The 13,096-nt window shown below is 47.7% G+C and overlaps 1 non-coding gene and 1 pseudogene across 1 annotated transcript; both read left to right on the forward strand.

Moving 5' to 3' along the window:
* The first annotated feature begins 372 nt into the window (after positions 1–372).
* On the forward strand, positions 373–444 carry TRNAT-CGU (transfer RNA threonine (anticodon CGU)). The gene has a single exon. It is a non-coding gene; the product is annotated as a tRNA-Thr (tRNA).
* Positions 445–2,598: 2,154 nt separating this feature from the next.
* LOC136641882 (zinc finger protein RFP-like) lies at positions 2,599–12,989 on the forward strand (annotated as a pseudogene).
* The last annotated feature ends 107 nt before the right edge of the window (positions 12,990–13,096 follow it).

Genomic DNA, 13,096 nt, shown 5'->3' on the forward strand with positions numbered 1-13,096 from the left:
TCGCTGAGCTGAGCAGGGAAAGGCCAGGGGAGGAGTGGGAGAGCGTCGCCACGCAGACACGCGTGCCCGTCCTGCCAGTCTTCGTGCTTCTGCCCGCCCGCGCTGGAGCAACTGGTGCTTGACAAGGAACGGGCGTCGTGGATGCGCGGAAGCTGCGAGGCGGCGCCCGAGCACGCACGTCCTTGCAAAGCCGCCCGCTTTTGCGCGGAGACCTCGTGCGGCGCAGCGCTCGCTGGGAAACAGGCGCTGCCGCAGCCATCGCCGAGCCCGGGCGGGCGGATGGAACGTTGGGCCGCGCGAAGGGGGGGGGCGCGAACCGCGGCTGCCCTTCCTCGCTTCCACTGGCTGCTTTCGCCTGCTGTTAGCCCGTCAGGCGCGGTGGCCAAGTGGTAAGGCGTCGGTCTCGTAAACCGAAGATCGCGGGTTCGAACCCCGTCCGTGCCTCGCCGTGGATCCTCTGGCGTCCCCGGCTTGCTCACGAGGAGTGGGACGGGGTTCCCTTGCACAAGCCGCTTTTTGTTTTGCAGGCTCGGCCTCCTCCGCCGCATTCCGAAAGAGAGCTCGGGGGCGGGGAGGAGGGCTCGCCCGCGGGCTGTGCCACCCTGTGCCCGGGCTCTGCTCCTCCCCGGGGAGGCGCCACTGCTGGCATCAGCCTCTGCCTGCAAGGATGCTGCGGGTTTCTTCGCGGGGTGGATCAGAAAAGTGATGCGCCCAAGTGACCCTCCCAAGTCCAGAGACAGAGAGTTGGAGGGCAGCAAAAGTTCCCCCACTCCCTCCCCCCCAGTCATGCAGGGGGATGCACAAAATGGATAGACTAGGGATGCCCTTTTCCCTTTTACACAACACCAGGGCCAGGGGACAGCCACGCAAATTGAGTGCCGGGAGAGTCAGACAAAAGAAAATATTGCTTTACCCAGTGTGTCTGGTCCAACAAGAAGCTGACGGAACATACCAAGATCCAGGTCTGCAGAGCTTTCGTCCTGAGTACACTTCTGTACTGCAGCGGGTCATGGACTCTTCGCTCACAACAGGAGAGGAAACTGAGCGATTTCCACATGCGATGCCCTCGGCATCACCTGGCAGGACAAAGTTCCAAACAACACAGTCCTGGAACGTGCTGGAATCCCTAACATGTATGCACTGCTGAAACAGAGACACCTGCGTTGGCTCGGTCATGTCGTGAGAATGGATGATGGCCGGATCCCAAAGGATCTCCTCTATGGAGAACTCGTGCAAGGAAAGCGCACTACAGGTAGACCACAGCTGCGATACAAGCACATCTGCAAGAGGGATCTGAAGGCCTTAGGAGTGGACCTCAACAAGTGGGAAACCCTGGCCTCTGAGCAGCCCGCTTGGAGGCAGGCTGTGCAGCATGGCCTTTCCCAGTTTGAAGAGACACTTGGCCAACAGTCTGAGGCAAAGAGGCAAAGAAGGAAGGCCCATAGCCAGGGAGACAGACCAGGGACAGACTGCACTTGCTCCCAGTGTGGAAGGGATTGTCACTCCCGGATTGGCCTTTTCAGCCACACTAGAAGCTGTGCCAGAACCACCTTTCAGAGCGCGATACCATAGTCTTTCGAGACTGAAGGTTGCCAACAACAACAACAAGTTAGCCTGTGGAACTCCTTGCCACAGGATGGGACAACCTCTCACACAACACCAGAACCAGGGGATAGCCACTCAAATTGAGTGTTGGAAGAGTTAGGATGGACAAAATAAAATATTTCTTTACTCAGCGTGTGGTTGGTCTGTGGAACTCCTTGCCACAGGATGTGGTGTCGGTATCTGGCCTGGATGCCTTTAAAAGGGGATTGGACAAGTTTCTGGAGGAAAAATCCATTACGGGTTACAAGCCATGATGTGTATGTGCAACCTCCTGATTTTAGAAATGAGCTATATCAGAATGCCAGGAGGCAGACCTCTTATTATCTGGTGTGCTCCCTGGGGCATTTGGTGGGGCCGCTGTGAGATACAGGAAGCTGCACTAGATGGGTCTATGGCCAGCCAGTGGGGCTGTTCTTATGTTCTTAAAATTTTTAACAATCCTAGGCTTGCAATCCTGCCCACACTTACCCAGGAGTAAGTCCCATTGACTATCATTGTTAAAAGCATATACGCGTACATAGCAGCCTGTTAAAAGTACAGAGCTGTAACATTTCCCCAGATGCAGGCACATCCCATGGTGGCATCAAATCTAATATACAGGGTGACCCAACAGTAGGTGGACAGTAAATGATAATCATTTATTCCACCTACTGTCCACCTACTTTTGGGTCACCCTGTATTAAAATAAAAGATTAAAATGAATGGGGACCCACCTGAAATGGGCTCACGACCCACAGTTTGAGAAACACTGGGCTGGAGGGTGCGTGATGTCCCTCATCATCAATGTATCCAGCAACCCTTGTGGAAGTGAGTGAAGTTCTTTGGCCCCGGAAAAATCATTTGGGGGTGGGCGAGACACACAAGCCTTCTCCGCCCCCTTTCTTGCCCCTGATGAGCCCCCACTTCCTGAGGCTGGCCGGAAGGAGCCGCCTGCAGTGAGAAAGCGAAAGGCAACTTTGTTTCTCCCACGTGTTGCCAGCGCAGGGCATCTCCATGGCCGCCCCGAGCCCCGAGACGGCTCTGCAGGAAGAGGCCACCTGCTCCATCTGCCTGGACTACTTCCAGGCGCCCATGATGATCCTGGGCTGCAGGCACAACTTCTGTCGCGGCTGCATCGCCCAGTGCTGCGGGGCGGGCGCCACCCGCGACACGCTCTCCTGCCCGCAGTGCAGGGAAGCCTTTCTGCGGCAGAACCTGGTGCCCAACCGACACCTGGGCCGCCTCGTGGAGCTGGCCAAGCAGTTCAGCGAGCGGCGGGCGAGCAGGCGCTGTGCCCCAAGCACCGCGAGCCCCTCAAGCTCTTCTGCCAGCGGGACCGGCTCTCCATCTGCCTGGTGTGCGACCGGTCCAGGGAGCACAAGGACCACAGCGTGGTGCCCATCGAGGAGGTTGCTCAGGGCTACCAGGTAAGGTGGGCTGGGCGGGGAGGCGGAGCCTTTGGTTGGTCTGTGGAACTCCTTGCCACAGGATGTGCTGACTGCATCTGGCCTGGATGCCTTTAGAAATGGGTTATGTCAGAATGCCAGATGCAAGGGAGGGCACCAGGATGAGGTCTCTTGTTGTCTGGTGTGTTCCCTGGGGCATTTGGTGGGCCGCTGTGAGATACCGGAAGCTGGACTAGATGGGCCTATGGCCTGATCCAGTGGGGCTGTTCTTATGTTCTTATGCCTTGAAAAGGGGATTGGACCCATTTCTGGAGGAAAAAGCCATCACGGGTTACAAGCCATGATGTGTATGTGCAGCCTCCTGATTCTACGCCAGAAGGTCAGATGCAAGGGAGGGCACCAGGATGCAGCTCTCTTGTTGTCTTGTGTCTTCCTTGAGGCTTCTGGCAGCTTCTAACAGTGTATGATTACCAATTTTTGCCTAGCCCACAGGTATATCCATTTGGTCCCTCTTGCATATATGCAACATTGGGCAGAAATGGCTTAAGGGAAGCTTCTGGAGACTTGGGCAATATCAATTTGCTCAAATAGCTTTAACAACAATAGCTTTAAGCTGTTATGCTGAGATGTTGGATGCCCGGACATGTGTGTCTTCTACTGGGAAGCTGTGGAGTCCTCTGTAAACATGAGTTGCCTTAAGTGGCTGCCTTCCATGAGAAAAAGTTGTTGACCAGCTCTAAAGTGTGTGCTTCTACCTCTTTTAGGATAAAATACATCATTGTTTGCAGCTTCTGAAAGGAGAGAGAGAGAAGGTTTCATCACTTCAAGCCAAAGTAGAGAAGCCAATCCAGGATCTTCTGGTAGGTGTTATAATGTGGAGATGCATTGGGGAGTTAGCCACAGTGTGATCCAGGTCCAGTGGCATCTTCACCCTAAGGCAGTGTGATTTATCCAATATCACCAAATAAGGACCCAATTCTAATAGCACCTAATGCAGCAACAATGAGTCTTCTGGCAGCTCTACATGCTCTGTGGTTGTTGCAAAAGGCAACCAACCAGAGAGTGCAGGCTGGCCGCCACTGGAAGTGGCAGGTGGCTGACTCTTCAGCAGAGTATGCAAGACACTTGCTGCTCCAGGTAGGATCCAGCAGGGAGTGGGAGGCGGGAGGGTGGAATGGGACTGGCTGGGTGGGCGGGTGGAATGAAGCAGCAATGGGAGCAGTTAGGATGACGGATCAGGACCGAGAAGGGGATGAGTTTGGTGGCGTCGACATCAACGAAATCCAAACCTCTTTCCTGGGCTTGATCTGCCTTCATGGGTCCACACAGACTTTGTTGGCACATGCCTGAGTAGACCCAACAGCTGACAGGGCCTTTCCCCTGGGCAAGGGAACAAATGTTACTTTGCCTCAAAGAAGTCTCCAGAGGCCAAAATTCCCCCAAGGGATGCATTGGATGCCATACTGGTGCCACTGCATTGCTGTGTGGGCAGTTATGGTGGATTGGGCGATATCCATAGCTGAGATGAAGTTTCAGTGTAGGTATCTCCAGCATTCTGTCTCGAGAAGGAAACATGGCAGCATTCTTGCTTTGTGTGTTGAGAAAATGGTGTGCTTGGGATAGGTGCTTCCAGATGTGTGGTGGCTTTCTTAGGTGACAACACTGCAGGCCCTGCTGGACCTTCAGTGCTGCCTGAGCCAGCCACACAAAATCCCACCTGTGTGTGTGCCTGACACAATCCCCCCACTGCTGTCTCCACCCCCACATTAAAAAAAACACAAACTCTTGCATGTGTGCCTACCCACAGGTGGCTGGTGGGGAGAGAACAAGCCAGGCCGAGCAACTCAGGTTTCTTAGCTGCTTTCTTAATCCATTTCTGCCCAGCAACAGGTGTACACAATTGATCCCTTTTGTGTATATGCAGTGCTGGGCAGAAATGGCTTAAGCAGCCAGAGGGTGGGGAGATGGAGAGGCAGCCATGGAGGGAAAAGGATGCTGTTCTTTTTGCTCAGTTCCTCTTCTCATTTGCTTTGAGCAAGCAGAAAAGGGATCAGAGCTCAAAGGGTGCCTCCATCAGCGGAAAGACAGATGGCGCAGTGGGCAGATGTGGTGTGTGGGCCCTTCCTCTCTTCTCATTTTGCAACCCCTGTGAATGATGTGCTGGCTCCAGGTGGGCTATAGACTGGCCCTGCCACAGCGTTAACACCAATGTTGTATCAACATTTGTTCCTTTGCATCATATGTTCATTTCTCTTAACAGGAGGAATCAGAACTTGGGGTTTCCCCCCCCCTTGAAATCCAGAAATGTTTATTCATGCAAAGGAGCACACAGTCTCCTGGAGGAGAAAATTAAGAATGCCATTATTATTATTAATTGTTATTAACAGTATTTATATACCACTTTTCAACAAAAAGTTCACAAAGCGGTTTACAGAGAAAAATCAAATCACTAAATGGCTCCCTGTCCCAAAAGGGCTCACAATCTAAAAAGATGCAAAAGAATGCCAGCAGGCAGCTACTAGAACAGACACTGCTGGGGTGAGGTGGGCCAGTTACTCTCCCCCTGCTAAAAAAAGGAGCACCCACTTGAAAAAGTGCCTCTTACCCAATTAGCAGGGGTTAATTACACCTAGTGGGTTTTCATAATAGCGCATCTAGGTGACGGAGGAATAATGAGATGTCTTACCCATGGACAACTGCATCTCCACAGGTTCCATTTCATAGGAACTAGAGACTTGCTAACCACCACAGGCATCACAGTGTCTGAAAGCCATCTTGTTTCCAATTAGTACATGAACCAGGCACAAAGTTACTGCCATTCGACTGTTACCCTGCACATGCCTGATCTTGTCTGATCTTGGAAGCTAAGCAGGGTCAGGCCTGGTTAGTACTTGGATGGGAGACCACCTGGGAATACTGGGTGCTGTAGGCTTATTCCATAGTCTTTCGAGACTGAAGGTTGCCAACCATTTTGAACAGAATAAGACTGATCATGTGGCAGTTTCCGCTGGTGGAATGCTTGTTCTGCCAGCCCAATAGGATTGGTCTGTAATTGATTTGTCTTTCAATTTATACACAAAATTGTGAGATTACTGCAAGTCAACTACTGATTCCCACATCTCAGGATGCAGGTCTTTCATACTATCACTGTTGGCTTTATTCTGCTCAGATGGTGATGGTTCACCATTTTGAGGCGCATGGCTTACTGAATGTACTTCTCATCACGTGCCTTGGTTCACCACAGAAAGAAACTGAAGCAGAGAGGCAGAAGCTTGTGTCAGAATTTCAGCAGCTGCAACAGCTTCATGAGGAAGAAGAGCAACAGCTGCTGACTCAGCTGAAAGACCTGGAGACAGAGGCTGAGAAGGCAAAGAAAGAAAACACAACCAAGTTTTTGGAGGAGATTTCCCAGCTTGGCGCCTTAATAGGTGAACTTGAGCGGAAGAGCCAAGAGCCACCAAGTGGACTCGTGCAGGTAAGGCTGTGTTGAAAGACCCAGTGCATCTGTTTTGGTGCAATAAAGATGCATGCTGTTTGTCAGGGTTGGAGCATAACCCAGGGAGTATTTGCAGGCCTGAATAAGGCAGGGCCTCATGTATTCCATGTAAGCCTACGTGGAAAGTGCTGAGTCATCTTGACATAGTGCATCCACAATAGTGCTGAGTCATCTTGACATAGTGCATCCACAATGCACTGCAATGTAAGTGTATGTGGCTGATGCAATCGCAGGGATGAGATCATGAGTCACAAGACAGGATGAGGTCAAAGGATGATGCAATACCCATCCTGATTGGCTCACAGATCCTTGTAAGGAAGGCTGTGAGAGCCCTTATTTGTAGGTTGGTGGTGGTTGTGGAAAGTCATGTGTGGTGTGTTATTTGCTGTATCCTCTTTGCTGTGCTGCTTTGTCTGTTCCTGCTGCTGTAAATATTTGTAAATACAGACTTAATTGGTGGTGGATATCTGCCCTGTCTGTGTATTCTCTGCTGGGTTGCAAGCTCTGACCTTGAAGACTGCATTCTACTACTCTGCCTGATAAGGAGAAACTCCCTCCTTGACTCAGGACACATGTACTTCCTACCACCTCCCTCAAGTAGCACATTGTTGTGGAGATGATACATTTTCGGAGTGCTTGAATTGAAATGCCCCATGTTGTGTCTGGAAAAGCATGCTATCTTCCCCCCCATCCCCCCAAGTGTCCCTTCATTGCACCTGTACTTCTTGTGTGGAAAGTGCTTGCACTCCAAATTACATTTGTGCTACTATTATTGTATTTCCTCCTCGGCTTTATACACAGTTGCACTAAATCAGAATTGAGTGGCTTATAGAGTATCCAGCAATGATCAAAGTAGTAAGGGTGGCTTAAATGGCACAGAGAGCAAAAGTTGAAGGGAAGATGATCTCTCACTGGAGTAAGAGTAATGTGTGTTAGCTTGCATTGCTTAACCTTGCTTTCATCTCTTTTCCACCAGGGTATTGAAAGTATCTTGAACAGGTAAGAGGCTTATTTTTGCTCCCATTTTTCCATGCTGGGCCCAAAAGACCTAGGAAATGGTGGGAGTGATGCTGGTGTAATGCCTTTCAATCCTGCCCTGGCTCTTAAGTAGCCCAACCTTGTCAAATCATGAGCAATATGGGAGGCATGCAAGGTGTATTTTGTTGGGCCTGCTTAGTTTGCTGTAGGAGCATGTCACCATCTTGGAATAAATTGTTCCATCTCCCAAGCTCATTACTTGTTGGAAATGTTGTCTCTGGGATGGTTTATCCTCACGACAACTTTTCCAGGAATGATATTGTGAGCAGAATTTCAGCTGCACTGATCATCTCTTTTTCTATATTGTAAGATTTTGTGATGCTTTGATTCTTGCTTGTAGAAAGGTTTTAAAATAAGAAAACTGGTTGGAGTGAACAAATTGTCTAAACAAAGGCTGCACTGATGACAACCAAATACAGGCACACAATATTAACATCATATGAAAATCAAATACCTCCTCTTCTAAGGTGCAAAAAACAGCAGTGAAAATGATCAGAGGCTTGGAACACCTTCTAACCACTACTGTATGAGCGATGGGTCTCAGCTATCAATATATAACGTAGGATAAGCCTCCCTCAGAGGTCAGGATAGGGGGGCTGTACAAGCTGACTACGCCAAGCCATCTTTATGTTACAGGCAGATGTTTCCCATTGGGATGAAGGGGGGGGGGTTCTGTTAATGACAAGTAGCTTCCTGTTTTTGTTTTTTTTAATCTTAGATGCAAGAAGGGCAAATTTCAGCCTCCTGCTCTACCTGATTTTTCAAAGCTCAAAAGAGAGCTCCAGGAATTCTCCCAAAAAAGAGCATCACTCCAGGATGAACTTAAAAAGAACTTCAGAGGTAACAAACGACACCAGTTGCTGGGATGCAAAGTTTGCAATTGATTCTTAGACACCTGTCTTCAGATATCTGCCAGTTTTAGTGAATGCCTGCCTGCCAACTGGACAAAGAACTGCTTTTAAAGTGGTACTCCTCTTGTGTTTAGCATTGGGCGAACTCTCTCTCTTCATCCCAGCACAGCATCTTTCCAGTGGCTGCTTGCTGGTATTTCTTCTGCAACTTATTAAATCAGGGCATTCGCTAAAACTTGTTTCGTAAAGAGGTCAGATGTTAGCATTCATGCTGCCTGCTGAGGGCCACAAGCGATGACATTGTGCAGAAAGTGACATCGTAAAGTGGATGATAGCCAGAAATAAGCATTTGGTTCTTGAGTAGAAACTCATTAGCTGCAAACGACAAGAGAAAATGTGCAATCTTGTTCCTATTTTCAAGATATGAGAGAGCCCAATGATCACGCTGGGAGAGCCCAGTTATAATGGAGGCCGGAGAAATTGCTTTGGGGGGCTGCATTTGGCCCACGGGCCTTATGTTTGAAATTCCTGCTTTAAACTGTGAACAGTCTTGGGACAGGGAACAATTTACAGCCCAATCCTATCCAACTTTCCTGCAACTGCAATGCAGCCCCAGGGTAAGGGAACAAATGTTTCCATACCTGAAGGAGACCTCTGCACGCCCAACACAGGAAGCAATGCATACCCCATGGGCACAGCAGCACCGGCACTGGAAAATTGGATAGGGTTGGGCCCTTACTCAGCTATGTAAATAGCTTTGTGAATTTTTTTTGGTAAAAGCAGTATATAGTCAAATTTAAATAATAATCACCTTTGTGAGATGGTCTCCTTTGAAAGAAAATAGCATAACATCCAGTGGGGGGGGAAGAGGGGTTATGGGGGTCTGGGCAAGATAGCTGAATTTCTCTTTGCTCTTGGGGGGGGAAAAACCTCACACTAGGGTAGATGTTGCTGCATGGCTGAAGAGGGGCAGCCCCAAGCCGTTAGCCCATAAACATGTAATGCTCACGCTGGTCTGTGACTGTAATGAAGAAACTACAGGTTATGTCTTCGCGTCTGCGGGGTTTCCATTCTCAGAATCCCGATACCGAAAATCATGTTAAGTGAAACCAATTTTTTTAAAAAAATGTTCCTTTACTCAGCTGTTTAAAAATAGCCTTGCTTACCACTGTAATGTGGGAGAGCAGCAGGCAATCAATCAACAGCTTAGTTTCAGTTCAATCCAAGCAACTCCCAGGAAGGAGAATGCAAATAGAATTCAAAGGTGGGTGGTGATCACTTCCTGTATGCTCCAGGAGGAAGGGAGGGCTCACTTAACTGTGAGTGAACCGAAACGAAGCTGATTAATTGCCTGTCTGCCTGCTGCTGTCTCACATTACAATGGGAACCTAAATCGCTAAGTAAGGGATGTTTTTCTTTTAATGTAAAGGGCCTTTTCTCATCTCATTGAGATAAGACTGCAGGTGAAAAATCCATGGATAATTAGGTCATGTGAAGCATATGTGTGATGCAGAGATGGTAATTTTCTGGGTGAAAGTAGATGGTAGACATCTACCCTAATGTGGGTGGACTCTTAAAGAGTCTACTGTTGTGGATGTATGTAGGTCTGTGTTGTATACTGTATTCATGCACAATCAGTGAAACTTCTATGTCTGTCCTTTTCTTTCTTTAGAGATTCTGAGTAATTCACAATGGATAAAAGGTACACTTCTGTAGAGTTTGGATGATATCTTCTCATAGAAAGGGCACAATAAGTCCTTTTTTATAAAATGGCTTAATTCAAATGTATGTATTGCACTTGTATTCCACCTTTCCTACATGACAGAACTTGGGGGAGGCGTACGTTTCAGTCAGAACATGACTGAGAGGAGGTCCAGGAAACTGAGCTAAGATCTTCCACAGTCAGTGAGGTTTCTAAATGGCACCTACTTATCAGCAACAAAGTTGCTGTCAGCCTAATCCTATTTCTTCCCCCATTGATGGAGATGTATGGAAGAGGCTTGCAATGCATCCTGTGGAGGGGTGGTGGAAGATCAGGAGGCTTGGGAGAGGCTAAGGAAACTATTTTGTCTTACCTCTCTGACTGGCAAGGGGTCTCCTTGGACCCGCACCTGCTCCTTAGCTAGTGCAAGTCTGAGGGGAAAAAGAAGACATGCCGGCTGCTATTGAAGGGGATAGCATCTTGTGCAAGTTGCCTGCACCAGTTGCCACTGCCTCCTGCGTCCATCATGTCCCCAACCAAGTCTACCTGAATTGGTGGCTTCAGCACCAATGGGCCTGCTCCAGCTTTGCTGCCAGCAAACTGGTGGTTCCAGGCATTTTCTGAAGGCCATTTACAATGGCCGGAAAGCACACGCTGCTGCCCAAAGGCTAGTTCTGGGGGGTGGTATGTTTGGGTCATTTATCGAGTGCTCTTCGACCATGTCCTATTCTTTGAGTCAAAACTTGGTTCCATCCTCAAGCTTACATGCTTTCCTTCCCTTTCTGCTAGTGAGAACATCTGCTCATGAAGCCTCTGCCTTCTTCCCTCTCCTCTGTTCCATCCCCATCTCCACATTCCCCTCCTCTTTCAGGAAGTTAGGTTTTTCCCACTCTCTTGCTCTTTTCTGTCCCAGAGACTATAGCTATGTGTGTGAACAGAATTCTTACCTACTTTGTTGCATTTCTGTTCTTAATTCTCCTCCCTCTTATTGCACATTTATCCACTCAATACACCTTATTGTCTGCAATGATATCGCCATCTTTGGCATCCTTGTCCAATGCTAATTTTCATGAGACTGTCCCATGAGCCAATTGCAAAAGGTTCCTACATATGTGTTTGGTCCCCCATGTTTGCATCTTGTTGTACATTTCCCAGGCATGTCTGGTAACACTCTTTGTCTGATGTATTTGCTTTCCTGCAGAGTATGTGACACTGGACTCAGAAACAGCCCATCCTCGCATTGAGATATTAGAGGATCGGAGAGGTATCACTTTGGGAGATGACCTAGTGGGGCTGCACTACAGTGTGAAGAGATTTGACACTGTCCGCTGTGTGCTTGGCTCTCAAGGATTCTCTTCAGGGAAACATGATTGGATGGTAGATGTGAGGAATGGAAGTTTCTGGGCTGTGGGGGTAGCCAGAGAGTCTGTGAATAGGAAAGGACAATTCCATTTAGTCCCTGAGGAAGGAATCTGGGCTGTGGGCCTTTTTAATGGTCAGTACAAAGCTCTAACTTCACCTCCTGTCCTTTTGTACGTCAACAAACACCTTGAGAAGATCCAGATTTGTTTGGATTACGAAGGAGGAACTGTCGCTTTTGCTGAAGACAAGGAGCGCTCAATTTTCTTTAGCTTTGAGGGAGAAAAATTTTTTCCCTTCTTTCGAATTGGGCATGAAGACACTTGGCTCTGGCTGTGCTAAATGTTTCGTCTGTAGGTTTTTTAGTGTAGCATCAACCCCTCCAATAACAAAATAGCAACACTCTGTCTGGCTCTTGTCCCATTTAAGTTCCAGCTCCCCTAAGTGAATGACTGTTTCTGATCATGTATGTATATCGGAGGGTACTGAAGGCAAAGAAAAAATTACCTTCTCTAGATACGTTGCCTATAAAGGGCAAATTCAATCTATTAATATTTCTAGGCCAGGGCTTGTCCGAGATCTCATTGTCTGCCTTTCTCAGCTTACCCGTCAGACTAGACCAGGGGTCTCCAAACTTTTTGGCCAGAGGGCTGCATCAAATGTCTGGCACGGTTTTGAGGGCTGAAAAAAATTTAAATATAAAATTTATATAAATCAGAAATGGAACTTAGATGTGTGAATAAATGAATGAATGGGCTCATTCATTCAATCTCTCTGGCCTTTAGAACACCCTCCAAATGCAACCAGAGCATAGTTCCAGTTATGTTTGGCAAAGTGGGCCAGGGGCTTTCAGGGGACAAGAGGCTCGCCGCGGGCCGCATCTGGCCCCCGGGCCAGGGTTTGGAGACCCCTGGACTAGACCGATGATAAGAACAAAACGAATTTTATAAAGATCTTAATATCTATACTTGACTAAGGTGCATGAGATTTGTGCAGGGATGATTTAGCTAGCAGGTGCAGCTTTTAAGAAAGTATTAACTTGCTCATGGTAGAAATTTCTTGTAGTTTGGTTCAGGATTCCAAGGTACAAAACACCTACACCATTCAATTGTGAAGGATACTTGTATTTAAATTGTTGCTTTTTTAAGCACAGAAGATGTGAATGGTGCACATACATGCCCTTTCCTGATCACAAGTGGTACAATGCATGTGTGTCTTGTGTTTGGCTATTTGTGTCCAAGTACAAACATTATAAGAAGTATAATAAGTACCATAAGTATAAGAAGTTATGGTAGAGAGCAAATTTTTAATGAAGCTAAACTCTGAGAGAAGAAAGAACATGGCACAGATTAATACAAAAACGGTACCTATCAATTTTAAAATGGTAAATCTGGTAATTAAGTCGATCCCTTCTATGTTTAGTTAAAAATCTGTTTTGGATATTCTCTTGTAAGGTTTTTATGTTCTGGAAAACATTTTGTGATCACAAATCTTGTTAGTGTAGTAATCCGGGATCCAGATTTTAAGAATCTGCTCTCTTTTCTATTGCTGTTATCAGTCTTATTTTTAATAAATTTTTTAAATAAGAATAAAAAAAATTGTTTGCTTCTTTTAAATATAAAACTACCAATTGAAAGAGCACAGATAACAGGTGAATGTT

Source organism: Tiliqua scincoides, chromosome 2, assembly GCF_035046505.1.
Source record: "Tiliqua scincoides isolate rTilSci1 chromosome 2, rTilSci1.hap2, whole genome shotgun sequence".
Classification (NCBI taxonomy): Eukaryota; Metazoa; Chordata; class Lepidosauria; order Squamata; family Scincidae; genus Tiliqua; species Tiliqua scincoides.